At 41.6% G+C, this 14,319-nt stretch overlaps 1 protein-coding gene across 1 annotated transcript in view; it reads right to left on the bottom strand.

The window, feature by feature from the left end:
* The window catches only part of TRHDE (thyrotropin releasing hormone degrading enzyme), a 930,657-nt gene that overhangs the window by 754,255 nt on the left and 162,083 nt on the right, over positions 1-14,319 (bottom strand). The gene's annotated exons all lie outside the window — the stretch shown is intronic.

Consider the following 14,319-nt stretch of genomic DNA (forward strand, 5'->3'; position numbering starts at 1 on the left):
TGCGCCACCAGCAGCACTCCCAGCACCAGCACTCCCACTCCTAGCACCAGCACTCACACTCCTAGCACCAGCACTCACACTCCTAGCACCAGCACTCACACTCCTAGCACCAGCACTCACACTCCTAGCACCAGCACTCCCACTCCCAGCAACAGCACTCCCACTCCCAGCAACAGCACTCCCACTCCCAGCAACAGCACTCCCACTCCCAGCAACAGCACTCCCACTCCCAGCAACAGCACTCCCACTCCCAGCAACAGCACTCCCACTCCCAGCAACAGCACTCCCACTCCCAGCAACACCACTCGGTGCACCAGCAACATCACTCCCCTGAACAGTACGTTCACTCCGACGCGTACTCCCACGAGTAGCACTCCCACTCCCACCAGCATCACTCTTCCCACGCTTTGCGGGCATACTTCCAGCACTCACAAAAAACAGACAAGAAATGTACAGGCAATCACACGAAACACTTCCACATATAAAACAAGACAAAGATGTAAACAAAACAACAAAGGACAAAGCTCACCCAATACACAACAAGTCTCTCAGTCAATATGCAAATCTTCAATCGTCCAGCTCTGTGCGTCTCTCTCTCTCTCTCACTCCCAACAACACAGAGAATGATTAGCAGTACACGTTGCCTTTAAATATGGCGCGCAATCAAAAACATGCTTGTTTCGCCTGATTCAGCAAGATTTGTGATTGTGCAACCTAACAGCACCCCGCCACGCACGCCGATACACCTGTGTGTGATCGGCTCATCATCGTGAGAGTGGGCGGATTTGTTTTCTGGTTGATTTTGAATGTATTCGGCACTTACTGCATACGGAGAGGGAAAAACGCCAATAACATGACTAATCGATAAGCTTGCCGATTTCACATAATCGTCGCTTACTGCATGAGGCCCATTATCACACACAAACTCCTACTGAAGTCAATGGTAGTTTCCATGTCCCGATTGGCTGTTTAATGAATAACCTCTTTAATCCTACAAGCCTCCATTACAGATCTAGACAGAAGTTCACCCAGGAACATTTTCTGTGGATCTGTTAAAGGTTTGTCAGACAAAGATAGTCTGCTAAATGTATTCACATTGCTCACAGCCTTACCAGGCTTACATTCAAATACATAATTATGTGCTGCCAATGTTAGGGCCAAACATTACATTCTAGAAGAAACTTTGAATGGTATACAATAATCTATCTTTATTGTTTATAAATGGTTTATTTGAATGGTTTATGGTCTGAATATATGACACAAACATGTTGTCAAACAAGATGCAGTAAAATGTCTTCACACCCATAACAAAAGTGGGCACTTCTCTTTCTAACAGACCTTAATTTTTTCTGCTTTGATGAGTGACCATAAAGCACAACTAATAGGATGCTCAGATCCATCTTTCATGCTTTTAATCAGTACTTCTCAAACATATACAGTAGCGGCATACTTTATTCTTACCAATGCCGGCGGCATGCCAGGATCTACTCCGGCTGCCGCCAGTCAAGACCGCGCGCCACCGCGTTTCCTACACGCACCCCCCCCCCCCCTCCGCTTCGGGCGCATTTTAGCCCCCTTTCCCGACCCCGAACCCGGCTCCTGCTCTGCACCTCTGCTTCCCCGCACCCCCGCTTACCTCAATTTACACTCCAGGGGTGTCGGGGAAGCCGGGGAAGCCGGGGAAACCGGGCGCGTCACGTGACAGTGATGTCACAGTGCGCCGCAACAAGCTGCGTCACCACGCTTCCCGCACGCATCCTGCCATGCGGGAAGTGTAAGAATAAATAATGTCGCTACAGTAGAGAACCATCACAGGCCAGCACTAGTTTCTTCTGATTGTAACCATATATTAAAAGCTGTCATGATTGCAATCTTGTGTCACAAATTTACAACCTAATTCTCAGGAAGATGCAAAATACTGCCCTGATGTAATCTTGTCTCAACATCAGGGACCTAAGATCTGAAGGTACAGATGTAGCCAACGTCTAAGCAATCCATGCCATGTTCCCGTGGGGGTAATGGCAACAGCCCAGTTTCAGTTTCACGTGCGGCTGATTCAAAACAATTGTTGTCTCCTAATGGAGCTTGTGTATGTCCTGCTGTCGCCGTTCAAGAATAATTTCCAAATATTTGTTCTGAATTAGTGTGCTCCATGAAAATGGATGTTTACAGGTGCCTTTCGGACTTTATACTTGTAGTCTGTCCGGTGTTGCTGGATTCGAATCCAGAAACTCAGCACTCAGGCAGTGAGCTGAACCAGCTGCACAGCTCTGTTGCTATAGTGTACTTTTAGCCTCTAACTGAACAGTCTGCTGCTTCTTGCACCTGTTTCCACTTAGCCCCATAGACATACCCTTTGGCTTCTTGTACAAACTGGCTGCTTCCTGTTCCTGGTTGCCTTAACAATGTGGGTTTCCCCATTGTATCTAGCCTTGCTGCCTGAATATTTCTGATTTACCTGCTCTCGCTCCTGCTTTCAGCCTGCCTTGACATCCACATACCTGACCTCGCCCCTGTCTTCAGCCTTCCCTGACCTCGGCTTGCCTGACTAGCTATCACTGAAACACTAATGCATGTCCTTGTTCTCTTCCATATTGATTACTGTAACATTCTTTTATTTGGCCACCCAGCCTCACTACTGTCTCCTTTGCAATCCATTAAAAGTGCTATCGGAATAATATCCTCCTGTAGTAGGTGTGAGGTGAATATCTGTTTCTTACCTACTGAACTCTCCCTGCTGGCTTCCTATTAGATTCAGTATAAATTACAAAACTCTCCTCAGTTCTTTTAAGGCTGTACACTCATTTGTACCTCCATGTATCTCAACTCTGATTTTTCGGTACACCTCTAGTTGTCTCTTAACCTCAATCCAAAGTTGTCTCATCATTGAACCTTTTACCTTTATAGTAGGGAAGGGCAAATGTGTTGAGGGTTCTGGTCCTGTTAGATCTGATACTATTCCAGTTATTAGGTTGGTGCATTAGGCTTATTATAAACTCTATATAGTTGGCATGGAAATTCTTTTACGACATGTGGGACGGGACTCATTTAAATATACTCTGCATAGCTATTAGCATATCTCCCTGCCACGTACCTCAGGTGTACTCCATTTTTCAGCACAGGCTTGTGCAATTCAACTTTTAAAAGAAGCATCTGAATACATTTCTACGGTTTTACTATGAACTCCAGATGCACTTGACCTCCCCTGACTAAAGTTTTAATAGTGCACTGTTACTCCTACTGTGTTTGTACCCTCTCAACATACCACTAAGATTGTAAGCTCTTTGGGACAGGGTCTCCTGTTGCCTTATGTTGTTATTAACCTATTGCATTTATCCGCATAGTAATTTAATTACCTTATATTGCAATTTTGTAAAGTCCTGCGTACATTGCTGGAGCTATATAATTAAAATGATACATACACACATGCATACCCAGAAACAGGCTTACAACTGCAGCTACCTCACATGAGACATTCTTTTCAAGGGGAATGAATTAGCAAGTTCCTGCATAAAAAAAATGAGTCATTAGCAAGCTGCTGATGCTATTTCTGCACTAAGATCAGTATATAAAATAGGAGTTAAGATTACCTTATTGTTCAACCATCGGTAAATGAATCAGAGCACTTGGAAATGTTGTGTCCATTAAAAAAAAGAAGAATACCACTTTTCTAATTTTATAATATAAAAAGGTCAGAATCAAAGAAAACAAATCCATATGCTGCATGCTGACACAGTAGTCTATTTTTGAAAAATAAAATAAAGCCTTGAACCAAGGACGTAAGTGTTATATTATGAACAATACACCAACGGGATGCATTGATTGCATGCTACATAAACTTTAAGCAGACGAGTCTTATTGCTCAAGTACTGTAGGTGCACAGTATAGACTATACAAACAAACCTACGATGAACACAAAACCACAAAAACAATAAAGAGAAATAAGCCAAGTAGGTTGCCTGTTTTATAGAGCTTACTTAGTTCACGAGTGGACTAAAAAAGCATTCCTTTTCATATACCCCTGCCTGAGCTTTCAGTCTATTGAGTAGGGGTATGGATGAAATCTGCCCTAGTGGGGGACTGACTTTGGAAATCCTGGAGCCCACTGGAGCTGGAGGCGCTGACACCTTGAGTTGAATATCAAGATTAAAAGCCTGTCCTGTTCCGCACACCATCACGGACCACTCGCTCTCCTGGACCCTCACAGGTATGATGACCGCACCACAACAGCAGTAACCAGTAGCGACATCTCACAGAGAGGGGGGAACTGTGTTACAGATGTATATGCCAAATGTTTTGTTATTTCACCATAACAGGCTGCAATATATAAGAAGGCAACCAAGTAAGATGGTAGTAATTAAATAAGAAAATTTGTTGGAACAATATGGAGAAGATAGACTTGCAATCGTATTACATTAAATCAATTGGGGTGAAGATATATATATATACACACAGTGGTCGCCATGGGCGACTGGATTTTGCCCGCTGGCGATCCCTCATGGTTACCCAAGCAGTGCACTTGGTGCTCTTCCAATTCCCCTGCTCGCACCAGGAGAAAAAAAATCCTCCTACCTGATTGGGCTGATGCGAGTTGGCGTGCTGCCAATACTTTTTTTTTTTTTGGTGCACAGCCAGGCTCTATATGCGCAGGAGCAGTGCAGCCCGCCCTTTCTTTACTATGCTGTTTACAGAGAAAGTAAGTACTCTCCCATGCCCTCCCATGCCTTCTCCCTTGTCTCCCTCCTTGTCTCCCCCCTTGTCTCATGCATTACAATCCCCAAAGCTATGTGGAGTACCACATTCTGCTTTTCTTAACTGGTACCACTTTGATCAAAATCCTAATGAACTCTTCATCCACAGTAACTTGAGCTCCATTAATAGTTTTATTGCTGTTCATTTAGTATCTTGCCAGATTGACTAAATTGTTTTTCAGTTGGTTAAATGTGCTATTTTCCTAGGCAGACGAGATATAAATGACATTAACAAGCAGTAGAAAAAGAAACATAGGTGTAAATTGATACATACCTTAATATATATCCATCAGTAATACTTCCTTTAAATCCCACTAGTTTTCCTATAATAATGATCAATGCAAAATACCTTTATATAACATTAGGTGAAACATAGTGTATATTGAATTTTAACATCAGTTTTAGAATAATCTGTCCAGAAATTAACAATTTACTGTCTGTAGGTTCCTCAACAAACCCCTTTGACCGTGAAATCCTTTGGTATACTATGCCTCCCCTTGTGTCCGACGGCCTCCCCTTGTGTCTGACCAAACCCCACTTGTGTCTGGTTGACCCCCCTGTGTCCCATGCCCCCCCCCCTTTTGTCCCTTGACCCCACCTATTCCCCCCTGGTCTCCCCTGCCCCCTTGGTCTTCCCTGACCCCCCCTGGTCTCTCCTGCCCCCCTGGTATCCCATGCTCCCCCTTGTCTCCAGTCAGTCATCTACCCACCTACCCACCCATTCAGTCATAGTCACCCAGTCAGTCACACAGTCAGTCACCCAGTCAGCCACCAAGCCAGTCAATCAGTCACCCACCCACCCCCTGTCACCCACCTACCAACCCCGTCACCCACACACACACACCTCCTGTCACCCACCAACCCTGTCACCCTCCCCCCACCCACCCTGTAACCCTCCCCCCACCCACCCTGTAACCCTCCCCCCAACCTGTCACCCTCCCCCTCTGTCATCCACCCACCGACCTCTCTGTCACCCACCCACCCCCTCCCTCTGTCACCAACCTACCCCCCTCTGTCACTCACCTCTCCCTCTGTCACCGAAATAACCTATATTGCTTTCTTCCAGATCTGACTCTCAAGCTTCACCCAGGAGAAATCGGAATTCCCCCTAACCCAGAAGACAGGTAGGGATTACCGTCCCTCCAATATATAACATTGTGGGAATGAGGGTACCAGGACATTGAGGAACTGCGGATCAGGTAAGATCACAGGCGAGATTGCTGCTTTAGAAAATTTTGAAGCGGGGGCATCCAGACACTGGTTAAGGGGTTCAGGAAACTAGTCATTCACATCTGGCTTTCTTTCTAGATTAGTGAGGTCTTTCAACATTTGCACACACACACACACACACACACACATTCAAATTCTTTTTTTTTTTAAGGCGGGGCTAGGGCTGGGGCTATGTGGCGAGTAGATTTTTTGGTTCGGCGAGTAGATTTTTGGGTGGTTTGTCAAGCACTATATATATATATATATATAATCCAATGCACAGCCGGCACACCATATGCAAGTAAATAAGTTTTGGTGCTTATCCCATAAAGCAATAACAGACCATACGATACCGGTTGCAACACGACATCAAGGAACAGCACGCAGGTAAGTAAATCAAAAATGTTCTATATTTGATAGAAGACACAAAAACCGACGTTTCGGTCCCCCAGTGGGACCTTTCTCAAGGTGGTGCAATTGAATGCAGTGCACAATACATATATATACCCCAAACCCCAGTGCAATTCAACAAAACCAATCACAGTTAATTAGCCTCACCTGCCTATGTGACATGCATCCACAGTATCAGCAGGTAAAGAGCGTCCATTTTGAATATATTAACTCTATATTTGTTTACCTGATATGTGTTTAGGCATGCGCAAAAAGGCTCAGGAATTGCATATGTTACTGCTGAGAGACTACATAAGTCTGCCAGACCCAGCGATATCTTGGATAACCGGAGAGAGTGCGCATGGGCTAAACTGATCTGGAGCTGATACCTGGATAGATTAACTATTTCAGGGACGTGCAAAATACACATTGTAACTGCAAGTTAAGCGAAACATGTGAAACACCTGATGTGCTCACCGTAAATGTGCAAAAAAATGTGAGGGATTAAAACATATATACACACGTGTGGATGACGTGGCTGACTGGAATCTAGGATAATATATAAATGCTGAAAGCACTCAGCCATATAACGCCTAATGCATAGTGTATGAAATGATAATGCAATGATGACTCTATGCATCCTGTCAGACATTACAATTAGGGTTGCGAGGTGTTTGGTTTTGAACCGGACAGCCCGGTATTTTGCCCCTATCTTGTATAATATGAAAGGTAATACAGGACATGTATGTGTCCAGTATGATCTCTCTCCAAACACAGGGTGGGTGGAGGGGTGCCGGTGGGCAGTCAGAGCAGTTGCTACCATGTCCGTCTCTCCCCCGCTGCAGGCTTCTCTCTTCTCTCTCCCTGTCTGTCCCACGCCAAGGTGCTGTGATGTTGATGCGCGCCGGGTCCTCTGAAGTTAGCACCGGAAGTCAGCTGAGCTTCCGGTGCACGCCGGCGTGAGAGGGAGGTCTGGTGTGCGTCAGCATCAGACAACACAGTTTTGGACAGACAGAGAGAGAAGCCGGCAGCGGGGGAGAGCTGGGCATGGTGGCATGTGCTGCTCTTTCATTTGTAGTACTTCCTGAGAAGTGTCTCTTTTCCTCATCCAGTTGTTCTTTGAGATTTCTGATCTCTTGCATAAGGGCTGTTCTATAGAGGGCGCGCTTGCTGCGCCGTGCGCATGTGCGGCAGTTATAGTTGGTTGTGGTTAGTCAGTCTTCCTATAATAGGTCCGCGCGCGTGCACGGCAATGAGCGTCGAGCTGGCCAACATGGGAGAAGATGGGAAAATAAAGATTTTGCGGTGCTACCGCCGCTGAAAAGTATGTATATGTATGTGTGTGGATATGTATCTATGTGTGTGTGTGTATATGTATGTGTGTGTGTGTATGTATGTATGTATGTATGTATGTATGTACAATGTTAATAAATAATTTATTTACCAACGTATTTCTTTATTTATTATAAACGTATTTAACACACACACACACAAACACAGTACCTCACTGTCGCTCACAGCATACACACAAAAAGTGTATGGCACGTGCACGTGCGTTCGCACAGGCACGCGCACGGCCGCACACACTATATTACGGGACTATATTAGGGTCGTTCAATACTGTGTGCGACCGTGCGCCTGTTTTATGGTGCGTGCACGTGCTGCACGCTTTTTGTGTGTATGCTGTGCACGAGTGAGGTACTGTATGTATGTGTATGTATATGTGTGTATGTGTGTATGTGTATATGTATGTATGTGTGTTAAAATAAGTTTTGAAATAAATAAATACTTTAATAATTTGCTTATTAACATTGTACATACATACATACACATACATACACACACACACACATACATACACACATATACATTTCAGTGGCGGTAGCGGCGCAAATTCTTTATTTTCTTCATACTTTCCCCTGTCGGCCGGTTCCACGCAACACTACCGTGCGCAAGCGGCACTATTATAGAAAGGCTGACTAATCTCAGCCAACTAAAACTGTCGCGCGCGCGCACGGCGTAGCAAGCGCACGCAGTATAGAACAGCCCTTAGATGTTCTGACTGCTGCTGTTATCCGATCATCCTCATTTGTTTGTTGCAGCTATACAGTAGCAGAAGACTTGCAGCTGTATTGCTATGTTGGGCCTCCCACATTGCTTTTTAGCTTGCAAAGTGGTCAACTGCTGTTTAAGGTGGCCCTGCTCTTTCTTTGCTGCACTCTTAGGGAGAGATTGGCATTTTCATCTCTTTTTGTAGCTTGGATTTCAGGTTGCACTTTAAGGGTTGTCTGAAGTTGTGCAACCCATGCTTCAGATGGCTTGTAGTTCAACTCCTTTCTGAGCAAATTTATGCTTTGCCTTTCTTATATGTAACTCTGTAGAGCATGTTTCTTTTCCGTTCTAAAGGTGGTTTTGTCAGACAGGACTTTTCTTATCTCTGTTGCCTGTGGTTAATTCTTTGCAAAGGCAGAACACAGAATCTCAATTTCATTGTTCTTTTGAGAGATGAGACACTCTTTAGCAGCAAGTATTTCCAACAATCAACCTTCTTTTCTCTGGATCTACTGCAGTTCTTCCTCTGAACATACACATTGCCTGTTCAAATCCTATACTTCATTTTTGTGATAGTACATTAATTGTTTTATCTCCTCTTGGAGTCACTGGATCTCCCATCTGCACTATTGCAGAGAGTTTGGTTCATGGAACATCTCTCCATCCTTTTTTCTGGTGCTACACTTTTTCTTGTGATGGTCAAGTGGTTTGGCAGTTTTAGCACTTTTGCTTCCAATTCCTCTTGCTTATATTTTTACCTATTGCAATGGATGCAACACATTTGACTCTCTCTGGCAATCTCTTCACCACAAGTGCTGCCTCTGTTACGCTCTCTGGGGTACACGTCTCCAACCCATATTTCCCATTTTGGTGGTTATACAAGCTTGGCCTCTTTTGCAGTCTCTTGTCTTTTCTGTCTCTGGCACAGTCACAGGATCCACCTTCTGTTGCCTCGCATACTCGTGCCTCCAGAAACTCCCATTGCCATTATATGTGACCAAGCAAACTCTCTAAATTGGCACCTGGTCCTTTAAGAGACTTTTAAAAAACCAGATGGAGCAGAGCTTCGGAGAGACATGAGGAGGTGTTCCCTATAGCTTTCAGGGCCAGGAAAGAAAAGCCCTGTTTGGAAGAATCCATGTGCTTGGAGAATCAACTATAGTACTTTGCACACCATGGAGCAGTAAGCTTGGAGAGGCGGTGGGAGAAGGTTCTAGGAACTGGCACAGCTGGGTCTGGCAGTAGAATTAGTTAGATCTAGGCTGGTAAGGCAGACCAGCAGTAACATTTCAGTCAGTGCTCCAAGAGGGCTTTTATTTGTTTGTCTCTTAAAGGGCCAAATACTAATTTATGTTGCCTACTAATCAAAAAGTTATGGTTATATACCTGTATCCTGTTCACTCATAACACCTGCATTGGCAGCGCTAACCTACATAGAAAGAGGTGTAAGAGGGAGAGTCTGCCTGGTCTTCTCTATGTATGTGTGTGTATGTACAGTTTATATATATATATATATATATATATATATATATATATCATGAGTATTTTAAGTATATATATTGTGATAGGTGTATCTCGAAAGCTCGCACAAATAAAAGCATTTCGTTAGCCACAGAACGGTATCATCTATTTATTTTTTGATTATATATATATATATATATATATACATATATAAAATATATATATATATCAAATGGAAATATTACTATATGCTCATTTGCATGTCTTAGACAGGTCTGCAACCCTGCCTTTCACCATTATCACCCAGCACCCAGCACTTCCACTGCAGCAAGGGATTCTGGGAAATGACATGCAAATGAGCACAGTGCCACCTTTTGCTTCAAAACCAATCAACATGGTTCCCCTATAGGCTTAAGCTTGCTGCATGGTCAAAGTATATATGTGTATATTTATATATATATATATATATATATATATATATATATATATATATATATATATATATATATATACACACACACACACACACAAGAGCAAGCTCAAATCAATATTTAGTATCCAGAGATATTGTTTTTAGTTGATTAATAAATTAGCTCAATATTTAGTCTCAACCAAAGATAATGATTCCAAGAATATATACCCACAAGTAGACATATAGATGTATGTATAAATACAGATATTGGTCAAATATCCTCACTTCATACACTCTATTGGTTAATATATAGTCCACTTAAATTCACTTATGGGTGAAATGTATGCATTGTAGAGTTGAAAAACTCCCTTGCACTAACTTTTCTGCAGGAATATATATATATATATATATATATATATATATATATATATATATATATATATATGTCTTTTCCTAACTGTGTTTAGATTAATTATAGATAAAACATATGATTTCTTTGCTATTATTGCAAGTCTTCATCTCAAATTTGTATACATTCCTCTAGTGTAGTACACATTATAGCTTGTCTTTTCTGCATTTGACCCTTTTTCTTGGATTCATGTTTTTTACAGCTGGTTCGACTTTTGCATTCCTTGAATAACTATTATGCACAGCTGTGATTAGTTAATGAATCACTATTTAAAGATTTGTTGCACTAAGCTGCTCATACCCCTGATGAAGTCCCATGATCCATGACAACCACGTTGGGACTGTTTTCACTGTGTGTTGCGTCACTATTCAAGTGTGAGCTACGGAGCTTAGTGGAAGTCTGCAGCTGTTTGTATGCTGTGGTTGAGAGACATTGCTAGACGTTGGCTGCCGGTCTCCTCACTCTTTCCTGATATGGATTCCTCCTTACTGCACCAAGATTCTTTCCTGCCACAGGAACATTGCAGATGACTTCAACTTGGTGCAATTTATCCTGTGATGACTGGACATATTGATAACCACTTTATTGTGATATGTTATCTCTATATATATGCTTTTCCTCACTACTTTGAGTGTGCTTACCTAGAGGTTTTTTGTTTTGTATTAATATATTTGTAACAGAGATTTATGCTATGTGGCACCAGCTTTTTCACTCCCTTTTCTTTTGGGATACTCTACGGATGTGGTTCATCTCTTCTTAAAGATGCGAAGTTCAGTAACGGCTCATAGGAAGCTTACAGTAGTTTGGAGCTGGTGCCAGAAGGCATTATGTACAAGGTAATGTACATTATGTACATTATATTAGGTACAAGACTAATATCTGAAAAGTTTAGGGGGGAACCAAAAGAAACACACACACAATTAAATGGTCTTGCAGCTGGGAAGGTGTGGTTTATATGAAACTATTTTGGGCTGGGTTTTTTTTTTTCTTCCTTCATGATGAACACAAGCACAATTAAAATCTGCATTCAACTGATATATTAAAGATGGCGTTTAAAAAAAAAAAAAGATGTGGAACTACCACTGCCATCAATATGTGTATTATATACTTTTGGACTCTTTCCTCCATCAGGATTACTCAAGGACGTCTATCATCACGGGTTTGATTTTATTTTATACTCCCTTTTATGGATGGCACCATTGTACATTTGTATTTGTGTACATCTTGCACGTATGCCACTTTGTTTTTGATTTTCTACACTTAATATCACTTTCCTTGTTGCTATACCATTGGGCAACTCTTATTAGGATCCAGCACACTTGGGGTTAACAATAAAGTATTTTTATTGCAGTGATCGATGTGTCGGTCCCCCTTGGGATCTTTGTCAAGAAACCAACATGGACCAAAACATCAATCACTGCAATAAAAATACTTTATTGCTAACACCAAGTGTGCTGGATCGTCCTTTTGCATTGCTGTTCACACTCACATTTCAATGAGTGCTTTACCACACAGACTCCTTCTCCATCTCTCTCACTCATGTGTGACTGACTGTATGTATATGTGTGTATAGATGGGGTTGTCAGTGATAGCAGTGCTCCTATCAGAGGGATAATTGATGCTTAGCACTAGCTGCCTCCGAACAGTTTGCCTTAGGCTTCCCAATTTCCATCTATAGACACATCACTGCTCTATCACTCTCTAGCAAATTGATATGAGCCTATTGGCTAATGGTGTATTTCTGTGTCTGTGCCCTATTTCTAGTATTTGCAGTAAAGAATCTCAAGCAAATTTGCCAAAAATTATACTTTTATTCATCCTTATTAATAGTTGCTACAGCTTGGCAACCTTCTGTTCATGCTGTTAACTTTGCATAATTTTCTGCAGGAGCAAAGTTTACAATCCACCAGTTTCGGAAACTTGTGTTGAAAATTTCACATCTCTAGTACTCCTGATTTTTTTTACTGGAAAAACTGAAACACTGATAAGGTGGGGTGAATAACCATTGCACGCAACCCGAGCAGCTACCTTTTGATAATTTGAATGTACTACTTACTACAATATACATGTAATACGACGTAGGGGCTTATGCTACAGTATAAGCCTCGATAAGACACTTAATGAGGCCTTTTCGCCAAAAAGGCCTACTGCTATTCAGTAAGCCCCAATCCCTCTACCCACAATAAAAATAATATACACACAACAACCCTACTACCAACTTTCTCTACCTGCAACAACCCCCGTCCCCCCATCACATACAGTACAGTAATGGGCAAAATTATTATTATCTAGATACGGATAATAGTGCATTTGCCCATTATAAAATCAAACATTAGCCAGCATCAATAAAGTAAATAAAACTTTCAATTGACCCCCGCCATCATGAAGGGCGTCCTTGTCTGCATACTCCAGGTCCATGACCTCCGATGCCAGCAAGAATACAAGAAGCAATACCATTTAATGCCCCTTAATCACTTTAGCAGTTATTTTATAGTAATTAAGGGGTTAACCCACCCTCCGCTGCTACCCACCCACCCCTGGATCACTATACCCATCCTCTACCATTTATTGGCATAGTGGTATATCATACCCATATAATATGGGTATGAAAAGCCACTAAAATAGTCAAAGGCACCCTAATAAAAAAGCATGAATGACAAAAATAACAAATAAAAAAAAGAAAAACACAAGTCCCAATTCAAGAAATAAAAGCACTAGCCAGCCAATTAAAGAAATAAAAGCATTAGCCAACCAATTAAAGAAATAAAAGCACTAGTCAACAAATTAAAGAAATAAAAGCACTGGGCAACCAATTAAATAAATAAATGCACTAGTCAACCAATGAAAGAAATAAAAGCACTAGCCACCAATTAAATAAATAAATAAAGGCAATAGCCAACCAATCAATTCAAGAAATAAAAGCACTAACCAACAAAACAAATAATTAATTTTAAACACTAGTCAACAAAAGAATTAATGAATTTAAACCAGTAACCAACAAAACAAATAATTAATTTAAAATTCTAACCAATCCTAAAATGTACTAAAAACAAACCATCCAAATTCAAAACAATTCAATCCAAACAATAAACAGAAATCAAAAAAATAACAATCAATAGAAAACAAGCATTTGCCAAAATATGCATTGACTGTCACTTAAAGGGGCACAAATTAATAAATTTTCAGTCAATGGGCAACCAAATACATAAAAATAAATAAATTCAATGAAAAACCTGACAAAAATACGACTTCATACATTCAATATTTTACTTATCTTTAGAAGTCTTCACCCTTCGAATCCCGGCGTATCTGCAAGCTCTCGTACAGCGATGTCATTACCCGTAATCAGACAACAACCACCTTGAAGACCAGCATCAGGAAAAAAAATCTTCATTATTTTATCTTCTATCACTGTCTTCTATCTTCATCTGTATTATTTTCTTTTCTTTAATGTTCTTTCTTCATCTGTCAATCCACAGCCCCGTTGTAAATCCACAACAGGATGTGGGCTCGTTGGCTTCTTGAGGTAAAATTAGATGTACAGGCCTTATATATGGCCTGTGATGTCATAATTTAGGGTAAGATGGTACAGCTAAAATCCGATTGGGCGCGGTATCATGTGCTCGCCTCTTTTT

Source organism: Ascaphus truei, chromosome 5 (genome assembly GCF_040206685.1).
Source record: "Ascaphus truei isolate aAscTru1 chromosome 5, aAscTru1.hap1, whole genome shotgun sequence".
Classification (NCBI taxonomy): domain Eukaryota; kingdom Metazoa; phylum Chordata; class Amphibia; order Anura; family Ascaphidae; genus Ascaphus; species Ascaphus truei.